The sequence below is a fragment of the Lycorma delicatula genome, chromosome 3 (genome assembly GCF_047948215.1).
Source record: "Lycorma delicatula isolate Av1 chromosome 3, ASM4794821v1, whole genome shotgun sequence".
Classification (NCBI taxonomy): domain Eukaryota; kingdom Metazoa; phylum Arthropoda; class Insecta; order Hemiptera; family Fulgoridae; genus Lycorma; species Lycorma delicatula.
The window spans coordinates 15,164,929-15,177,886 of NC_134457.1; the positions used below are offsets into that span (position 1 = coordinate 15,164,929).

Below are 12,958 nucleotides of genomic sequence, written 5' to 3' on the forward strand. Positions count from 1 at the left end.
ATTTTTAAGTGTTCTTTCAACCCTTCCTTTGACAGTTTCCCATTACATCTCAGTTACTGTCACTGCCTGACTGGAACTAATTATTAGGATTTGCAGATAACCATCATAATAGTCCTTTCCCTTTGGGAATGTATTCTATTACCTGCAGCTAGCTCCAAATTTGTAAGGCAAAATAGATACTGATAGAATATTTTTGACTTTTCTGTTTGCCCAAATTTTTTATTCTCATTTTTTATAAGAGGAGCTATTTTAACTGATAGCTTTTGAGAGGGAATCAGCATCATAATTAGAAGCAAAGAAATCTTTCTGCTAAAATTTAGAGAACCATCAAAATACACCTGCACTGTGTCATTTTTTATTTTATCAAGCAGAACATTTAACTTAACCACAGCTATATTAAAAACAGATATCTAATTTCATCAACTGTATTTCTAATTGTGTAACGGTTCTTAAGAGATATCCTTCTCCTCTTATTTTCTTGGATAATTAGTTCTGCAAGGATCAGCATGTTTAATTTCAGATATTGATTATTGCTGCTACCCAGTAGACTAGGAAAATGAATACTCTACTGATCATTTATGTTTTCCTGATTGATAGATATGTTTACCTTCTACTATTGCCTGAAATTCTTTTCGGGTATTATGGCTGTTGTAGATTTGTAAAGAAAGTGATTTTTTTTCACTGTTACAACAGTAACCATGAAAGGATTATAGTCTTATTTGCTGTTAATGCAGCTTTCAGTGTCAATACAAAATTTTTGAGTTCGTTGTAAATAAAATGTCCAACAAATCAGAAATCTTGTCTTTTTCTGTTGATTAATACTTGGTTCATCAGAGGACAAAAATTAATAATTGATATTGTTATACATTACTTTAATTCTGCTCTGTTGAAGAGATAAGTTGAATCCCAAGTGTTGGTATTTAGCGTTCCAGTCATCCCTTGACAACCCATCGGGTTGATTTAGTGGTGAATGCGTCTTCGCAAATCAGCTGATTTGGAAGTTGAGAGTCCAGTGTTCAAGTCCTAGTAAAGGCGGTTACTTTTATATGGATTTGAATACTAGATCATGGATACCGGTGTTCTTTGGTTGGATTTCAATTAAGCACACATCTCAGGAGTGGTTGAACTTAGACTACAATTTATTTACTCATACATATCATCCTCTGAAATAATACCTGAATGGTAATTCCTCGAGACTAAACAGGAAAAAGAAAGAAAATAAGTCTTCCCTTGATAAAAAATTGTAATCAAATTTGGAAAGATGATTATAACTGATTTGGTTGTCAATTCTATTTGTAGAATAAACTAAAGATGACCTTGTTAGTCTTGAATCTGGACATTAGTTCTTAAAATTGAATGATAGGATTACATTATTTTCTTTCTAATGTTCTTAAAAGTCTCTAGGATTCCCTATAAAAAAAAAAAGATTAATAATATTATTTTTAAACAGCTTTTAAGTATTTAATGACTAGTATTGAAATCCAAACCTGAAAATACCTAAAGCTGGTTTACATATTAAATTCTCTGTATTTTAAGGTGTATTTCAGGCTCCTTGTGCCAGTGCTTCTATTGTCCTAATGGCAAACCAAACGTAGTGAAAGGATGTGTGCCTGAAAATGTTTGTAATGTATAGAACTTTAACATTTACGTTATCTGCTACTATAAAGATGGAAACACAAAACCTGGGAACTTAGTAAGAAAAACAAGTGTTGGAAAAATTTTTGCATAAAAACAAATTAAACGATAAGTATTTTGATGATGATTTTAATTAAAAATGTAGTTTTCATGCTTAATGAAACCTTCCGGTGTCTAATTCAATGCAAGCATTTAGTTCAGTTTTTGGTCAGTATTGACATTGGTACCCATAGATTTTTATTTCATGTCATACCCAGTATGTTCACTGCAAGAGCTATCATATCATGCTTACTTTTAAAAGATAATTACACCGAAGAGTCAAATGTTTTAATAGTCTTTATAATGTTTTGACATTCTTGTAAAAACTTACTACAGTAATTCATGCAATTGTATTTTAGCATACTTTAATTTTTTAAATTATTAACAGTTTGAGTCACACTGCATATTGTATATTCTAGATCCTTAAAAACTGATTATCTCCTACCACTGACACACTCATAATGATTAAAAAATTGCATATCCACGGAGAGTTGTTTGGTGATTTCTCTATCTATCCCAATCATTGTAGTAGTTTGTCCATTTCCTCCAAAGATAGCGTTACAATAAAAAAGTGTACGTTTAGATATTGGCTATCTTATCTCATCTCTACTGGTTACATCTCCAGTATTTAATTTACGAGCGAAGTTCGCAGGAATAGTTGTACGTTTGAATATAAATCAAATATAATTTTAAGCATTTATATTTAACCAAATTGACGGCTCCGATTTTAGCTTTAAAGTATATTCGATTCGAATATTTAGGTAATAGAAATAGTTTTTTTTTTAATAAAATTTTTTATTCTTTACTTAATTACGAAAAATTGAATTTTCACGTTGCAAGTAGAAACTGGACCTATGTTTACTCTAAGTCTGTGTACGTTGACGGTATAACAGTGGCATTGTGTTTATTTACCGATGGAAAATGGCGTGGTAGTGTTATACGAAAGCAGTTCAATCAAAATGTGAGTATTTACGTACTATTTTAAGCGAATTATTATTTCCAAATGTAACAGAAAATATCTAGTGCAATATAATAATAATTGAAGGTATTAGTTTATATTTTTCTTTACCGTACTTTAATGCTGTCGGATATTTAACTGTTTTAACCTAGGCTTATGTCTTCTTGAAATCTATCCAACAGTTAGTTTATTATAATTTCGTAGTTATATTAAATTTCTGTTAGGATAACCCTCTTCCTTTCTGAGAATTTCACGTATAGATTTCTAGTTAGATTAAAAATTACAGTTTTTATTTTCATAATGTAATGTTGCTATTCACGTATGAAAATGTGGTTGTTTACTTGTAGATAAATTATGTATGAACTGTCGTATTTTTGTAACTATAGACGAATTTATTCTTGTCATTTTAAAGGTGTTATGAATTTTCCTAGTGCATTTTTTAAAGTATTTTTTTCGTATCAGAATTTTTCAGACATTGTGATAGTAGTAATGGACTTTGATAACATTAAATGTTTGGTTCATATGCTAATTAGAGTTCAGTACTTTATGCTAATTCAGGTATTATTTAGAAATTAGTCATATATTTTACACCTTAGTTGCAAAATTGCATTAAAAATTTAACTTTCATGTTAAAATTTTCAGTATTAGAATCTTATCAATGAATTTTTATTGAATAAATATTTAATTAAATTCAATTTTTAATTTTGAGTAATTATGGTGTTATTTTGGAGTGATTATTTATTGATGATAAAAATAAAACTGGTGCATATACATTGTGTTTCGTATTTATGGTCAGTATTCAGCTTTTTTTTCAAATTAGTTATATGATGCTCTTGCTGATATAATCATTTTAATGCAGTGAACGTTTTTTTACACTTATTTATTTGTGTAAATTTTAAATGATTTTAGAAGTTTGTAATGATCCATTTTTATTAGTGTACTCTTTGTAGTAGGCCAGTTTTAATATTAAGCTTTTGTGTTTTTAAGTAAATGTAATTTTTATACTATTCAATATAATTACCATCCAGTATGTTTATTCATTCATGGTTATTAATGTTATCAGTGTTGCTGACTGCTTTGTACAAGGTGTAAACATTTAATTATTTTTCACCATGTGTTGATTAATTGGTTCAAATGATTACTAGATTGAGTGTTTGTTAGGTTCTGCAAAAGTGATAGGTTATGAGATATTGTTATAGTGCTGATGTTAATATCATTCAGGACTGGTTTTTGTTTTAATGGTCGTCATAAATTTCCTAGTGTTTATTAAAATTCAAAATTTTTCTTTTAAAGCTAGTATATATGTGTTAAGTGCTAATTTGTTGGCAGTAGGACAAGAAAACAGTATCTCCTGGAAATGGCACAGTCATTCTCAGGAGAATAACAAATTTGGTTGCTGATTTGCTACAGCTGCGTGTCTATCATAACAATTATTTAGCTTTTCTGTGACTATTTTGTAAATCCATTTTTTAGACTTTGTGAATATTTTACATCCACTGTGTGTTTATGGTTTTGGAGTCCTACAGCCTTTCTGCTTCGTATCTATTTTTCGTTCTTATAAATTAAATTCTTTTTAGTTTTTATTTTCAGGAATTTTTAATGAAATTATTTAACACTTTCTGGCCTTAGCCCGAGTATAGCCAACAGGTTATTTTGTTCGTAAGACTGGAGTCCAAGTATATGTTGGGCTACTATATTTAAATGCATAGTAAACAGTGATGGGCTTATACTCGTTGCTAGGCCATGTAGACTCTTTCAGTAGTCCATTATCAAGATTCAGTATGAATTTCATTACTATCTAGTTGATGTTGTAGTTAACAATAAAAACAGCTGTTCGTGTTCAAAGGCATTTTAGGTTATAAAACGTACAATTACTTGGCGTTGTTTACTTGTTTTGATTTGTGATTTCTGGTTTTGTTTCTGTTGGTTTATTTTTATTTTAACATTTTATATTGTGTGTAGAGTGTGTGTTTATTGTAAAAACTCTACAGGCAAGCTGGCAGAAAAGAAACAAGTTGGTGGTGCTCTGACTGTTCAGTTCCATTGTGCTTACTTACTTGCTTTAAATTGTACCGTACTAGCGCTAATTACTGTATGTAAAAAAAAACTTAACAAAACTATTGTAAATGTTTAGAAACTATGTCAGTAAACTATGCTTGTAAAATTAAATGAATAATAAATATTAAGGTAACATTTCTTTCATTAATTTATTTTATGATTGATTATTTGTGTGAAAAAGTGCTGGATACATTTATTATAAATTTTTGAATTTTTATTATTAGAAAGTGTGAAATTTTATCTTTTAGACAGTATAAAATGTCATAATGTGTAATGATTACAAGAATTTTGTATGGTTATTGACTAGTACTGTGCGCTGTTGATATTTTTAATTTTTATGAAATTTGAAAGAAACATAGATGGTGACAGTTTTTAGTTTAGGTCTGAAAGTGTTTATACTAGTAGAAATGGTAATTTTTTTAGGTAATGATAACCTCATCAGTTGTTTCACCATACAAATTTAAAAAAAGTCAGCCAAGTCTAGTAAATGAAAGAATATTCAGTCAAGTAACATGTTCACTCTGTTCACTGAAAAGTTGATGCTATAATGAACATTACACACTAGTAAGAATTAGTTAGTGCCAGTTGTTCATTAGGTGTTGTACATGTGTCAAACTCAAAGCCATAAGAAGCTTGGGATGGATTTTATAAATCAAAAAGTTATCATAGAACACAATCCATTATTTCTATTGAGTATGGAAAGGAAAATACTTAATCAGAAAGTGTTAATATTTTATTAAAACTACTACTTCTGTGAAACTACTCTTATTTTCATTTGCTCTATTATAATTTCTGTTGTAATTTACACGTTAAATGGTTTTTTCTAACTAATTTTCAGTGTTGTCAACTTTTGATTTCTGTTGAAACTAGTTTATTTAATATGACTTCAGCTGGTAGCATTTTTCTTCTTTATTTAAACATTTATGTTTTCTGGATACTATTCCTGAAACTATAGTTTTGGTTGTTTTAATACCATCAGGTTGTGAGGAATGATCCGATTTTTATGTTATGTTTTGATGCAATAGCATTAAATCAGCGCGGTTAATAATAATCAGTTCTGTAACATTTTATCAATATATTGTACTTAAATTTACTCTTTCTACTCTTGTTTACAATTTGGATTTGTTGTAAATGATTAATATTGTTCATATTAATTACTAGCTCATTCTGTACAGTTAATTAAAATTTTATGGTGTATCGTTCTTCGATTATGTTATGCAACTTTTAATGTTAAATAGTATATTATCAAGATTATCAGATATTTCATCAAGAAAAATGTACATATTTGCCTGTAGCAATTAATAGTGATAAGATAACTTAGATTAAACGATTTACTCTGTGAATATTTGTATATTTTAAGGTTTCACAACCACTTTTGTTAGATGAGACATTTTTCTGTTAATATGTATAAGTTATAGATTACGTGAGCCAAAATTTTCAACATTAGAGGAGGATGTGTTTAATAGTCAATATTTTTGTTCACTTGGTTATGTATTGCCTGCTTAAATGTAAATTTGGATAATTAAAAGCAAGTAGTATCAGAGTTTATTTTAACATCGTATGTAAATAATAAAATGACTGAGTAAATTTACAAGTTAATATTTAATTTAAACACTTTATGTATAAAAAATCTAAATCTAAAAACATAACCAAAATGTGTGTGAAATTTTTATGGTCACTGTTGTAATAAAGCATACCTTGTTACTATCATTAAATGTATAAATTGAAATAAAACAAAAACTGAAAATTACTTTTGTTGGTGTGTTCACTTATTATGTGTGTTGGGGAAGGTGCATGCATATACATATATAATTACTTTTTATATGGTTTAAATTGATATACAGTTATTAATTCAAAAAGATTGAAAAAAATTGGACAGTAATTTCTATAATTAGTAAGAATACTTAGGTGAATAACAGATAATGTAATTTCTGACCACAGGACGTCATAAAATGATATCAATAACAGTTTAGTAATGATTGCTTGTAGAATGTAATATAAAAAGTTTAAGATAATATGTATTAAGGATTGGAGTCGGATGACTTAAAAAGAAATGATTAGATAATACTGGGGGACACACATACTTTACATGTGCATTTAAATTCAAACTTAATTTTTCACATGAATTCTGAAACTAAATCTGGTTTAGTTATTTATCTACCATTGATTCTTTACTCAACTGACCACTGAATTTTTTTGACTCACGAATGTTCTGGTCCCTGTTATAGATAGAAATGCAGGTTGACTCCCTTCACTGATGTATGCAAATTAATATTATTAATAAATTCGTGAAAGCAAATATAAAATAACATTAACTTTACTTTCAGAATCATATTGAAGTTTCCTTCCAGAAAAATTAATTTAATTAAAAATAATATTCTAATTAAAAATGGGGGAAAAAATCATCTATTCATGTTTATATTATACCTGATAATTATGGGAAATATAGATAAAATCTATATTAAATAAATAGTAATTACAGTTGTAATAATAAAAAAAATGTTAATACATTTTATTTCCATATTTTTAATTTAATAACAGGTTTTTCTCTGTATGACTTTCCATTGTTAACCTCTTGTATGGTTATCTCCATTTAAATTTAATAATTATGATAAAAGTTGCCTCAATTATGCAAAAATAATTTTAAAGTTGTTTATTACTCAAATGTTTCTGGAAAGGTATATATATATATATATATATATATATATATATATATATATATATATTATTAAAGAATATCATATTTGTTTACCATTCTATTCATATTATATGGCAACAAAATATTCTTTTTCTCATTCTTTCATCCATGAAGAATATTTTTTTCTAATCTTTCAACTTAGTATGATGAATAATTTTCCTTGCTACTGCAATATTTGTGGGCAGAAATTTCCAGTCTTTCATCACAAATTCTAATGACATGAGACTAACACGTTTTTTTTTTATGTTGATGAACTCTAGTAAAACCAATATTAGTTCGTGTAAAATCCAGTTCAGAAACACTGGTGTGATAACTTATAGAATCAATAAAGAGTAAAGTATTCAGTAGGGTGTTAATTAGTTTAATTAGTTACCTAAATGTTTTATATTTTTTTCAGTGGTCAATGCAGATATTTTTTTTAATTACTAATTACATTTTTTATTTAATTATAATTGTTGTTTTTTTATTGAAAAAAAAAAACAGTAAAAATTTATTCTAAGAATAAATTAAATAAAAATTTTGATTAATAATTTTTAAAATCAGTTTTACCGATTGAGAATGAATTAACAGTTCAGATAGGTCTGACTGGTAGCGAAATTGTTTAGAAATGTTCAGTAAAGTTTACTAAAAGATCAATATTTTAGCGAGATAAGTTCATAATTATGTTATCAAGAATAGGTATATCATCAGAAATAAGAAGGATTGAGGTAGTAAGATATAATACTTTGTGGGTGTAAAACAAAATTCCATTGGCATATGTCCGGATCAAGAAAAGCAGGAAAAAATTTTATTAGAGCAGCAAGTACAAATACAAAATTATTGAGTAAGAAAACTTTGTTACAGGTCATAGTAATTTATGAAAATAAAATTTTGTAAAAAAGTACTGTTAAAATTATGATCAGCTAAAAGTGAACTAGAAAGACCCTCTTAACAGGTAGATGATAATGCAGTGGTGTATAACTTAGAAAACCTGTTTACTTTTGCAGTTTGTGCTTGATCTGAACAGTTATGCACTAATAGCATAAAAATAATGTTGTTTGTAACAACAGAAATTCAGAAGATCTGGTTGTCTAGTTGAGGAATGGATTAATTTGTGGTTCATTAATAAAACACATGTCACTTCCTTTCATCATTTATTTTCACTGTACTTACCAAATTTTATTGTCAAAAATTATTAAAAGTTAGAATCAAAATATTTTTCTTAAATTCAGTAGCAAATATCAAATGTTAACTGTCTGTTGTTAAATGTACTCTGCAGGCTTGATATTTCATATACATTATTGTTTTGTCAAAATATTAATCGTCTGTTTTTGTAAACAGGAATGAAAATGAAATAAAAGTTTATAAATAGCTTTCCTTCTACAAATGTCAAAAGATCCATCTGTTTTTGATTATAAAATGTTTTATTAGTTTTCTTGTTTGACATGTGGTACATTCAAATAATTCTTCATAAGTCTTTCAATTCTAGATTTTCATCTGATTGTATTATATTGCGTTATGTATTTGTAAAAGTATATTTTTGGGTTTTTATGTACATGTTTACACACGCATCTGTATCTGTAGATAGGTAGGTAGGTACATGGCCAGACAGGGTATGAATATTTATTTAAGCCAATATTTTATGAATGAAGATGAAGTTTATGTTTATTGTTAAATAAATAAATTAAATAGTAAATCTGTCTTACATTACAAACTCCTATTCAGATTTTTGATTCATTTGATTTATAAAAGAATACAGAACAAAAAATATTTTTTTTTTTACATTGAAGAAAAAACATATTTTGGTAAAATCATTTACTTTTCTAGATGTTTTACAAGAATTTTTTTGTAGATTTTTTCTCTGTAATGTATGTAATCTATATCCTTACTTTATCTTTTTTTTTTCGATTGTTAAAAATGGTTGTTGAATAATATGATCTCTGGAAATTTATACCCAAATGTTTAGATTTGGGGATTCTGAGTTTGATCTCGATGAAAGCAGATCCCCAGTACTGACTGAACTTACAATTAAACAAAAGTCCAGTACTGGACTTCTGTTTAATTTCTATTTGTCCAATACTGGCTGTTGTAATGATTAACTGAACCTATAAACCGGTAAAACATATACTCATTGCTAAAACATATGCAATGACTGTTAAAGATTGCATTTCCAATCAATCACATTTAGCAATTTTCTAAATTGTATTTCTATTTGGATCATCGTCACCTAGCTGTTTAAGTGGCTGCACCTTATATGTGTAGACTTTTTTTTTGACATGTCAGATATTACCACTTTTAACTGCAGTCTGAAGAAATGATTGTTTGTATTTTAATTTATTCAGGAACATAGACCACATTGTCAAGAATGTACCTACCACTTTGAGGAACATCTATAACTTAAATCTCTTAAATAATTGTGGCAAGTAAGCGACTGGTATTGATCTATGTAGAATGTTTCATTGAACAAATCATCTGACTGTTAGAGAATAATTTGTAAGAGCTTGGCTGTACAGTAAGATCATTTCTTCCTTCTCTTCATCAGAGCGATTTGTTATTTTATCTTAAGAAAATGTATACGAGATTACAAGAGAGATTATTATGATAAAATGAAGACGAGAATGAATGGTCTCGACTACAACAGTGGAATTAATACTAAGTTGTTCATTAGATAATTTATTATTATATTTTAAGAGATATACATTTAAAAAAAAATATTTCATTAGCTTTTCATTCTGTTCATTTTTGTTTAATAAAAATTAATTCTGATTTCAGTTATATCAGTATTCATAAAAACGTTTTATCTTTTTTTAACTGATGAATCCTCACTTATTTGTGGTACAACTTGCTTGTTTTTCTTTTCTTTTTTAAAACAACAGTTAAATAGTGCTACAATTTGACTTTGACTGGCTATAATTTTTTTAATGGTTCAATTTATTATTAATTGGTCATAAGTTATCTTTAATTTATCTTAAGTTTGCACCATTTCTTTTTTTCAAAAAGGATTTAAAAAATGTCACATGCCTTAAAGTTTACACTTAAAATTTTTACCTCTGTGCAACATCCAAAAAAAATTAAGTCTTAGATATCATGTAAAAGATTTAATAGAGCTTAGTAAAATATTGTGAAAATTAAAATTTTTAATTTTCAGCTTTTAAGGGTGCTTAAATGGCTTTTTGCAGGTATTACATTGAAATATGGTGCATTATTAGTACAAGTATGTTATTACGTAAACTGTCGTATGTTATATCATGGGATTATAATTGTATTTAAAATTGTACATATCGGTAAAATACTTTTAAAGGACATTTAATAATTTTTTATGGCAGATGTTATTACTTACTATATTGATGATTATTTATTTCGACTCAAAAACAAAAAATTGTAATCATATGGCCATATTATGAAATAAAAGTCATAAGTATTCTGAATCTGATGTTATAAAATGAGTACTCTTAATTGTGTAGAATTGATAATTTTGTTATTGTTTCACCCATATGAGCCGTATCCCATTCAGAAGACTAAATTTGGGGAGCATGTCACTCAACCACTCAATGTTGACTGGCTGCAGGTCTGTGCAAGAAAACAGAGATTCTATTTTTCTTATAACTAATGGCTGTGCCAAAGGCAGCTGATTGCTGCCAGTGGTGTGAATACAATGAATGTTTTCCATGTCGATCGGCTGATTGAGGTTGTAGGGATTACAATGGCCCTAATCTCTTAGGGCAGGCAGGAAAGTTAAACTTTTCAGACTTGGAGCAGTTTCCACTCATTCTCTCCTTGGCTCCTTCGTGTCAGACTATAGTGGTGCGAGTTGAGTCCACCACTCACAATGTCATAAGTTTGACATTGTCGATGGGGGCCTCCAACTTACACCGCTATCAGCCAGACCCGTTTACCATATCCTGCAGCAGAAGACCCTAGGCCAGACAGTTAAGTTGTCTGGAATATCTTTTAATACAGGAAACAGCTTGTCATTTCTTGGAACAGTTGTGAGTAGAGCAGCTGTTTGATTTAATATAGGTAAATCATTTTGATTTTAGGATTTTTTACAACTGTGATGTCTTTTCATAACTTACTATGTATGCCATTATCCACATAAGCAGACATCGCCCGTATAAAAATAATTCATTCTGGTTTATGTGTAATGTCTTATATCATTTTATAAAAGAAAAATATATATATATCATGTCAGAAATAATGCTCACCGTATAAAATTTGTTAATCTTATTTGTTATTTAATGAGGATTAAATCAAGCGATGTAAAATTGTAATTTTTTGCTATATATTTTTTTAAATTACCTGTAGATTACTTATTTAATTGATAAAAATAGTAATAAGTGTGTATGATATTGAGTGTTATCTTGGTATTAATGTAACATTACTTGTATTTTTATGTTGGAATTAAGGTGTCAAGAAATCATGGCACCATAACACAATTGCCATTAGGTTGTGTTACATATACATATATATATATATATATATATATATATATATATATATTGTTCGACGAACAACAAGCCAACAAAGACTTTTTTCATGTTAATAGAATATTAGTTATCTGACAAATTTAATTTTTCTTGCTTTCCTCTTAATGTTACTTTATTTTTTCATGTTGTCTTTTTTGCTTGTGTTCCTCTGTTAGTATCTGTTTGCGTGCATTTTAAATCAGTTCATTTGTTTTGTGGTATCTGTGTTTAATGTGCTGCAGTTAGTACGTTTAACTCTATTATCGTATTTGTGTAAAATGTTATATTCTTGTATGCAGGAAATAAACATTCATTTTTTTTTTAAGTTATGACTTGACGTGGAGCCTTTGAAAAGTGGCTTTAGTGTTATAGAAATTCAAACTTTTGCTTGAAATCAAACCTGCTGCTAATCGAACGATCAAGGGAAATCGCATTCATATTTGTGATTTATTCATTTTTTTAGTGCCTGTATTTTTTAATAAAATTGTTAAATCCAGTGCGATCCTATTACAAAAAATCCTGTGAAATCTATTTTCAGAGAGATGGACTTTCTTGTCTCTTTACCTATTAAAGTTTTCTCATTGGATTGTTCTGTACAACTACATATTATTATTATTATTTGCTTTCCGTGTTGCGTACGTTATATTTTACAAAATTATTTTAATATTTCCAAGTCATTATAATAATGTATACAAAGGCAGTATTACTTATCAGTCTTGGACCTGATGGGATTTCTGCACTGATTCTCAAAAGCCTTGTGAGACGGATCCCGTGAGAGATCATGGATGTGGTTAATAGGGGTTGGAGAATGGTTCTTCTCGGTTTGCTGGAAGGAGGCACGGGTGGTCTTCCTTGCCAAGGGTGGACCAGCTAATCGGCCAGCGGAGCATCGTTCTATTTGCCTGTTAAATACCATGGCTAAAGCGGTGGAAAGGATGCTGACATAAGAATAATTGATGAACTAAAAGCCGGGGCGGGTATTCACCTAAACCAATTGCAAGAGAAAGAGAAGGCACATGAACGAGGAATATGTCGACGATGGTTTTGCTAGATGTAAAGAATGCATACGGCTCCATACCGTGGGGATCTATTATGAAGTCATTTAGATAGAGCATGAAAATTCGG

At 28.6% G+C, this 12,958-nt stretch overlaps 1 protein-coding gene across 1 annotated transcript in view; it reads left to right on the forward strand.

Moving 5' to 3' along the window:
* Positions 1–2,177: 2,177 nt before the first annotated feature.
* Positions 2,178–12,958, forward strand: part of LOC142320799 (uncharacterized) — a 154,316-nt gene continuing 143,535 nt past the window's right edge. The window contains exon 1 of the mRNA XM_075358777.1: positions 2,178–2,635. The gene's annotated coding sequence lies outside the window, so the exon portion shown is untranslated. The remainder of the gene's footprint in view (positions 2,636–12,958) is intronic.